The following is a 9,340-nucleotide window of genomic DNA, read 5'->3' on the forward strand; positions in this document are numbered from 1 at the left end:
GAGCTAGTTCCAGGATGGTCACGGCTATACAGAAGCTCTGTATGAAAAACCGATAGATAGATAGATAGATAGATAGATAGATAGATAGATAGATAGATGGATGGATGGATGGATGGATGGATAGATAGATAGATAGATAGATAGATAGATAGATAGATAGATAGATGGATGGTCACAGCTATACAGAAACTCTGTATGAAAAACCGATAGATAGGTAGATAGATAGATAGATAGATAGATAGATGGATGGATGGATGGATAGATGGATGGATGGATGGATGGATAGATAGATAGATAGATAGATGGATGGTCACGGCTATACAGAAACTCTGTATGAAAAACCGATAGACAGATAGATAGATAGATAGATAGATAGATAGACGGATGGATGGATGGATAGATAGATAGATAGATAGATAGATAGATAGATAGATAGGTAGATAGATAGGTAGATAGATGGATGGTCACGGCTATACAGAAACTCTGTATGAAAAACCGATAGATAGGTAGATAGATAGATAGATAGATAGATAGATAGATAGATAGATAGATAGATGGCTGGCTGGATGGATAGATGGATGGATGGATGGATGGATAGATAGATGGATAGGTAGATAGAAAGATAGGGAAAGGACCCAAATAAGATATATGATATCCAAAATATAAAAAGATGTTTAACATCAGTAATTATAAAAGGAAGGGGGTTCAGCCACACGGCTCAGTGCAAACCTGATGACCTGTGTTCAATCCCTGGAACCTAAAGATGGAAGGAGAAAGCAGACTCCAGAGAGTTGGTTTCCAGACCTTCACGTGCAGGCAATGGCACCCATGCACACAGTGGCGCACATGCACCATACACATACCAAGTACACACATGCACATTATCTTAAAAAAAAAAAGAAAGAAAATGCTCATCAAAACCATGGGGAACTACTATCTCACAATCTTGTTAGAATAGTCATCAAACACACACACACACACACACACACACACACACACACACACACACAGGCCTTGCAGGATGGCTCTGTAGATTACGGTGTTATGCTGCCAAGCCTGAACACCTGAGTTTGTTCCCAGAATCCACATGGCAGAAGGAGACACCCAGTTCCACAAAGTTGTACGTGACCTCTTGCATGTGTGGGTGCATTCACACTCACTGTATGTGCAAAACTAAGCCCCAAACACGTATGAGGAGTGGAGATGTAGTTGGTACAGTGCTTGCCTAGCACACACGAAGTACTGTGTTCAGTCCTCATCAGGAAGAAAGCAGGGGCTGCACACCCCTCACTCTAGGACTTGGGAACTGAAGCCACAAGGGTCAGTAAGCAGTCAAGCCTCATTCTTGGGTACACAGTGAGTTCAAGGCCAGCCTGGGCTATCAGGTAAGACCTGGAAAGAAAACCAAAGCGTGTGCTGTGCCAACAGAGACTGTTGGGCAGGGAAATGGAACCCTAGCCAAGCTTTGCCAACAGACAGGCAAGGCATTTTTGGAACTTTGAGATGAATTGCCCCAGTTTGACTGGAGCCGCAGAGANACAACACTGGGAGATTGTTCTCTGAAGAGAGAAAAAGGCAAGCTTTTTGTTGACTTGCTNAGCTAGGTAAAGCAGTCCCATTGTCCCCATTCTTTTTTAGGTGTGTGGTTATGAACATTTAGATGTATGGATATGAACATCTTACCTTCATGGATGTATGCACTATGTGCCCAAGAATGCCAGAAGCAGGCATCAGAGCCCCTGGACCTGGAGTTACAGATGGTTGTGAGCTGCCGTGTGGGTGCTGGGAATCTAACCCCAGATGCTCTGCAAGAGCAACAGTTTCTCTTAACCACTGAGTAAACTCACCAGCCGGTCCTTAGTGGTTTTGTTTTGTTTTGTTTTGTTTTGTTTTGTTTTGTTTTGTTTTGTTGAGACAGAGTTTCTCTATAGTGTAGCACTGGCTGTCTTGCAACTCCTTATGAAGACCAAGTTGATTTTCATCTGTGTCTGCCCTCTGAGTGCTGAAATTAAAGGTGTGCGCCATCTTGTGCTGCGTCTTCATTGTGGTCTCAGTGGGGTCTCGGAGCATGGGGCCCTTCGGATTCGGGCGGCTATATGTTATCCAAAACATGAAAAGATGTTTAACATAAGTAATTATAAAAGGTGTTCAGCCACATGGCTCAGTGCAAACCTGATGACCTTCTTCCCTGCGTCCCCTGAGCTTGCAGAGACTCCATCTCTTCTGCGAGGCCCACTTCGGCTTCCCTGCAGGCACCCGGGGCCGAGCTCCTGCAAGCACCGCATTCTGAGGCGCACGGATAACAGATTAACAGTCTATTTTTTTAAAAGATTTGTTTTTATTTATATGTATACATGTTTTGTGTGTCTGGGTAAATGAGTGCCGTATGTTTACGGTGCCTTCAGAGAGCACTGGGTCCCCTTGAACTGTAGTTACAGGTAGTTGTGAGTCCCCTAATTTGGATGTGGGGATCCTAACTCAGGTTCTCTAAAATAGCACGTGCTCTTAAACTGTGGAGCGATCTTTGTAGCCGTAGATGCTCAGGTTCTCCTCCCCTGTCCTTGGGATTGAGCCCACTACTTCCTACATGCCAGGCAAGAGTCCTACTACTAAGCTATAATGCCAACCCTCTTTTTACCTAGACAGGTTTTAAGCCCAGGCTATCCTTGACTTTGGGATTCTCCTGTCTCAGCTTCCCCAGTAGTTTGAGTTACAGGTCTGTGCCACCAGAATGGCAAATTTGGTACTCTTGCATCTGTCAGTAGCACAGTTTCAAACGATGTTTTTCTTTTCTTCGAGACAGAGTTTCTCTGTGTAGCATCCTCGAACTCAAGAGATCTGCCTGCCCCTGTCTCCTGAGTGCTGGGATTAAAGATGTGGCCACCACTGCCCCGAGAAAGAGTCTTTTCTTTTTGTGCAAGTAATGGGCAAGTTGAGTGGCCAGCTAATTCCAGAAACCGAATTCTGNGTTTCTCTTGTAGCTAGTGTCATTGTCCTGTTATCTTGGTCTTGTCAGTATGGANCCTACAATGTGCTAAAGGACTTTCGATTTATTTATTAACTGCATCTGACTCCGTGTTCCTGGGAAGATTAGTTAAGTCAACCATCCAGGAAAACACGGAAGATCCTGGAGATAGTGGCCATATAATGAATTGGTTAAATTGCAACAATCTGAAGGCCTGACCATTAAAAACAAAAAGTTCTCAGTATATAAACTACACATTCGAGTCGTAGATCTGTTGTAAAGCAGAAAACATCATAAACTGAGATCAGTTTGTGTTTAACTTGGAGTGATGATTAAAGTGTAACTGTCACCCAGTTAGTTCCGGTTGAATTTCAGGGGAAATCCCACTGGCTGCCAGGGTCTCAGAGTTTAAAAGTGCACCAAGGAGAGGTTGGCTCCGGGCGTCACCCAGCCGGGTCACACCAGGGACCCTCGCAGGGCGCCTACGGAAACCGAAGCGGCCTCCTTGAAGTGAGAGCCGAGGAAGAGGGGGTGCTGCGGCTGCGGGAAGGCTGATCGCCGCGTGCGGTGNGATAACAGCCAGAGAGCGCTCAGGATGCCGAGTCCTCCGCCGCTTCCAGTTCGCGACTTGATTTGCGACAGCCTGCTTTGCGGCTCTTGTCGCCTTCTGACTTGACTTACGGCCCCNCCTTCTGTTATTCCTTGGGCGAGGACCCTGAGCTTGCAGAGCCTTCATCCCTTCTGCGAGGCCCTCTCCGGCTTCCCGGCAGGCACCCGGACCGAGCTCCTGCGTGCACCGCGTTCCCAAGCGCGTGAGTGAGGACGGTCCTCCCCGGGGTGGTCCCAGCGCGGTCGCGGAGCGTGGGACCCTTCNGATTCGGGCGGCTGCTGGGCACGCCCGGCACGGGGGCGTCTCCACCGGGGAGGCCCGAGCCCTGAAGCCCCCAGGGTTGCGCTGGATCTACAGGGAGGCGCCGGGTCCGGGGTTGCTGACCGCGTGCTCGGGAGGGCAGCCCGGGCGGTGGTGGCGGTTCTCTGCANCGTGCGACACGCGCGCTGACTGTTAACAGGACTGTCTAGGACCNGGTGAAGTCGGAGGGAGTGGGTGGGGCTGAGAAGAAACGGTGGACTTGAGGAGTTTGACATTCAGGGTAGCCTTTCTGGACTTTGAAAAACGAAGCGTGCATTAGTACGGTTAAATTCACTCCTCGGGGGTGTACAGTTCTCTGGTTGCTTGGGGGTTGTGTAACCCCTAGCAACATCGAATTCCATAACATTTTCATCACTCCTAAATAAATCCAGAAGCCACAGTTAGCTCTCCCTCCCACTTTTCCCGTCATCCCAGGACCCCTTCTGCTTTGTCAGTGAACCTGTTTCACTTGTATGAAATACAGTACTTTGTGTGGGTTTCGGTGGGATCTGTTCCGCAGAATAAAGTTCCGATGTTTGTATCTCGTTTGAATTATCCATCAGTTGATTAAGTTGATGGTCATCTAGGCTGATTCCCCTACGTGGCCATCTCAATATTGCTGCTTTAATAAGACCTGGACAATTAACAGCACCAGTTGACATGCCAACTTGGATGGGGGGGGGAGTCTTAAAGGGCCCCGCCCTTAGATGAAGAGCTATACGCAATTAATGACTGTCGAGAAAGGGAGAATGTAGCTTTCCCAGAGATGAACCTCCTAATAGATTACCCAGTACCAAGTGATCAGCCCTAAAATTGTACATGTACATGCTACATTAAACAGACTTAGGGGTTATATTTATTTATTCATATATGTATGTCTGTGCTGTTTGTGTAAAGCAAAACAGAAAAAGGCTATGAAGTTGAGAGAGGGATATGAAGGATTGGAGGAGAGAGAGAGGAAATGATGTGAATTATATTTTATTTTAAAAACACTGGCTGCTACTCTTCCCAAGGACCTGCGTTCAATTCCCAGCACTCACATGGTTGCTTACAACTGTCTATAACTCTAGTTATAAGGGATACCTTCTTCAGTACTTGTGGTGCACAGATAAGCATGCAGGCAAAACACCCATACTTATATAATACAAACATTATTATTATTTTTTTTGTTTGTTTGTTTTTTTTCAAGACAGGGTTTCTCTGTATAGACCTGGCTGTCCTGGAACTCACTTTGTAGACTAGGCTGGCCTTGAACTCAGAAATCCGCCTGCCTCTGCCTCCCAAGTGCTGGGATCAAAGGTGTGCGCCATCACCACCCGGCTGTTTTTTTTTTTTTTTTTTAAAGAATCAAAATTTCTAATCTTTAAAAAAAAATTGTGGGCTGGAGAAATGGCTCAGTGGTTAGGAGTAGTGGCTCTTGTTTCAGAGGACCTGAGTTCAGTTCCCAGCACCCACATGTCTATGACTTCCGTTGCAGAGGACCCAGCACCCTCACATATATGCAGACAAACACCAATCCACGTAAACAGTTTTTACAAGAATGTTAGCTGNGTGTGGTGGTACACACCCTTAATCCCAGCACTCAGGAGACTGAGGCAGGTGGATTTCCGTGAGCTCGAGACCAACCTGGTTGACAGAGTAAGTTCCAGAACAGCCAGGGCTACACAGAGAGACCTCCTTACCCCTGAAAGTCACCTCTTTGGCTGGGTTTATTCCATGGTCGTTTGTTTATTGTGTTTGTCATTGGTCTGTACAGAGCCTAATGGTTTTTGTGAATTAACTTTGCCTTCTGGTACTTGATTACAGTGACTGTCAGCTCTGAGCCTTTCCTGGTGCAGTCTCTGGGTCTCCTGTACAGAGCATGCTGACCACAATTAAGGGTGCTTTGGCAGCTTCCTTTCCTCTTTCCCTACTTTTTCATTAATTGGTGAGAGACATTGGCTCTCTCGCACTGAATCAGGCTGCCTCCAAGTGCTGGGATTAACGGTGAGCACCATCAGGCCAGGCTTGCATTCTTTTTTTTTTTTGTAGCTTTGGCTGTCCCAGAACTCAGATCTGCCTGCCTCTGCCTCCCAAGTGCTGGAATTAAAGTCATGGGCTGCCTTGACCAGCTCTCCGTGACAGTTTCACCTAAAATATAGATGGATGCTTTGATGAAATTATAAGACCAAACAGACAAGATATGTTCATTATTTTCAAAATCTAAATACAGAATGGAGCCGACTTCATTTCTCATGTATGTAGACAGGGTTTGTGGTGATAGCAATTTGAATATGAAGCAGGATCGCCATCCTTGTCCCACCCCAACACTCTCCCACAGGAACAACCTCAAATGTAAGATACACCAACCAAAGTCACCTGTGAAGGGATAGGAGTTCCTGCCACCTGTCACCAGAAGGCTGTGGGCTGGCCTCTTTCTGGACAAGGCCTTCCTTTTGTGCAGTTTTGGTTTATTCTGATAGAACATTGGACAATATCTGAGCTGGACTGAGAAGGCAGGGAGTGGGTACACAGTGAGTTCTAGGGCAGCCTGGATGAGACCCCAACTCGAACAAACAAATGTCCCATATGTTAATCCCAAACATGGGAGAAGGACCATTGACTCACACCATCATGGGCAAGTTAATTAAAGCAAGCAGTTAATGAAAATAAGCCTTTTCTATTTGTGTACATGGGCTGCCTCCACTTAGGGCAGGGTTGGAGAGATCAGCATTGGATGTGAGGAAGTAAGACTTTCATAGCTCAAGGGTAGGGGGTTTCCAAATGGGGGGATTGGCAGGCAAAATAGGCAGAGTTACAGGTGTAGAACAAAGCATAACAAGTAGTTCTAAAGCCCTCCTGAAACAAAGACATGGTTGCAAGGTGGGCGTAACAAGGTAGTCCTAATAACCGGTATCCATAGCAACCCCTTTGCAACAATGGTGGGTTGCAAGATAGTTATTAACTTTTTGAAACAAAGACATGATTACCATCCCTGGAACAGGCTTACAGAACCATTTGTAGTTAAGGTTGCAGGTGGGACATAGCCCAGTCCTTGAGAAACAGGTTTAATCATGAACAGGAATGACCAGTTTGTCTTTACAATAAGATGGCTTTAAAGTCCAAGATGGAGGCAGGCTGGGTCTTCACATATCTGCCATGAATAATGGGAATTGGTAGCATAACCACTTCGGTGATTCAGTAGCAAAAAGTCTAGCATGGAATTTTTTTNAAAATAGCTTTTAATTATTTTCTGTGGGGCTCGGTTGGGTGGTATGTGGGGGTCAGAGGACAGTGTGCAGAAGCCTCTCTTTATTCCACCATGGGTCCCCAGGATTGAACTCTGACTTGGTGGCAAGTACCCTTACCTTCTGAGCCATCTTGCTGGCCCAGATCTTTTCTTTCCCTGTGATACATACCCATACTTCACCCTTTCTTTCCTGTGTCCTAGTTGATCTTTTTCTCACTCCTCTCTGTGCTGTTGTGATAGAGGTAGGTGACTGATCTGAATCATTCACTGTTAAACACGGCCTGCTGGGGAGTAAGTATGACTTTAGTCTTCCTTCCCTTAAGATTTCCCATTCCTGCCGGGCGTGGTGGCGCACGCCTTTGATCCCAGCACTCGGGAGGCAGAGGCAGGCGGATTTCTGAGTTCGAGGCCAGCCTGGTCTACATTGTGAGTTCCAGGACAGCTAGGGTTATCCAGAGAAACCCTGTCTCAAAAAGAAAAAAAAAAAAAAAAAGATTTCCCATTCCTGTCTTCAAGCTGATGTAATGGGTTCACACTTTGTGGGTTCTTTATAACACTGCTGCTGTTTGGAGAAGATGAGAAGAGTTGTATGAGAGATGAGAAGGAGAAAGGTCAAACTTCTCCAGAGACAATGTCTCATTTTCTGTGCGTCCGTCCTTTCTTCCTTCCTTCTTTCTTTCCTTCCTTCCACAAGTTTCTGGAAATGCTTTTAGGTAATGAGGAAATGGAAGAGAGTAAGATGTGCTTTGCTTGTTGCATCCCCNACCCCACCCAGGACTGAGAAATGAATGCATCCCTTTGCTTATCTCCCTAATCTCTGCCTCTGAGTGGGGCCCTTATTTACCTTTTGGTTTTTTAAAGACAGAGTCTTATGTAGCCCAGGCTAGCCTCAAACTCACTATTTAGCTGAGGAGAGCCTTGAGCTAATCCTTCTGCCTTGACTTCCCAAGAGCTGGGGCTACAGGTCTGCAGCATCATACCTCGTTTATGCAGTGCTGGAGGTCAAACTCAGGGCTTTGTGTGTGGTAGGCACTGTACATCTTCAGCTCTGTTTACCTTTTAAAAAGGATGATTTAAAGAAAATCACCCTTTTCTTACTCACAGCTAGTAAGTACTCTACTCTGGACTCTTACTTCTTTACGGGTCCAATATTCTGTGTGGTTCCAGGCACTCACTGCCTGTGAGGAGACAACCGTGTATCTTAGGAAAAGGGTGTTTGAACACCATCTCCACTTGAGGTCGCTGCTGCATGTGGTGGCAGTTGTTTGACACCTCTAGCTTGCCATACAAAATAGGTACTAATGCCAAAGACTCTCTCAGATAAAGAGATGCAGGTGTTGGTGTTTGGAAATAAGGTCAGGGTGTGCCATGTGGAAAGAGCTGAGGGACCAACAGGCGGCTTCTGTAGTGCCTGTTGCTGTCTATACCCTGGAACAGAGCTTAAAGTGCGAGTGTGCACTCAGCTCTTTAGGAAGCAGGAGTGTGGGAAAGCAGGAGAGGAGAAAGGCTATGGCTGTCAGTCAGAGGTGCTTTTCTTGCTTGGCCATCCTTTAGAGATATGGCTGGCTGTNTGACCTCCTGGGAGTGCTTCCCAGGAGGATGTGTGTAATAGGATGCTCCATCCAGTGGAAGGAAGGAAGAGTTCACTCCCTCCCACCTCCAGCTCTCTCCTTGCAGGATGACTTGCCCTGTGGTACATTAACTCCTTAACGTTCCAGCTTGTGCTTGGGAGAGCAGCAGGGATGCTCTACGTNGCCAAGGGTAGAAAGTGACTGCAGTGTGTCGCATCCGTCAGGAGGTTCTGCAGCCTGTGCCCATGTGCTGTGCTAAGACCCATGTCTATTGGGTTAGCCACGGATGCTGGGATGGAGAAAATGGTGTGACCAGGATCTTGTGGGGTGCTGCCTGGTGTATGTGGATTCTCCCTTTAACAAAAGTGTACATGTTGGAAGGGAAGATGTCAGACTTCCTCCGTGTACACATGTGTACACATGTGTACACATAGAAAAGAGGAAGGATGGGGCTATTTCTTGGTGGTGGGATCCATTCAGTTTTTACTTTCTATTTATTTGTACTTTTTCTTTCTTTATTTTCTTTTTTTAAAAAATATTTATTTTTTCTTTTTATTTCATGGGTATGAGTGTTTGTCTGTGCACCATATGTGTGTAGCCATGGAGCCTCAAAGATGATGTTGGCTCCTCTGAAACTAGAGTTATGGGTGGTTGTGAGCCACTGT

At 46.3% G+C, this 9,340-nt stretch overlaps 1 protein-coding gene across 4 annotated transcripts in view; it reads left to right on the forward strand.

Annotated features, from left to right (window-relative positions):
- Positions 1-3,371: 3,371 nt before the first annotated feature.
- Rad52 (RAD52 homolog, DNA repair protein) overlaps positions 3,372-9,340 on the forward strand; it is a 20,308-nt gene continuing 14,339 nt past the window's right edge. For 3 of the 4 annotated variants that reach the window (XM_029478877.1, XM_021164763.2, XM_029478878.1), the window contains exon 1: positions 3,373-3,777. The gene's annotated coding sequence lies outside the window, so the exon portion shown is untranslated. Of the gene's footprint in view, positions 3,778-9,340 lie in introns of all 4 variants that reach the window. The other variant, XM_021164762.2, reaches the window with a different exon arrangement.

Source organism: Mus caroli, chromosome 6 (genome assembly GCF_900094665.2).
Source record: "Mus caroli chromosome 6, CAROLI_EIJ_v1.1, whole genome shotgun sequence".
NCBI classification, from domain to species: domain Eukaryota; kingdom Metazoa; phylum Chordata; class Mammalia; order Rodentia; family Muridae; genus Mus; species Mus caroli.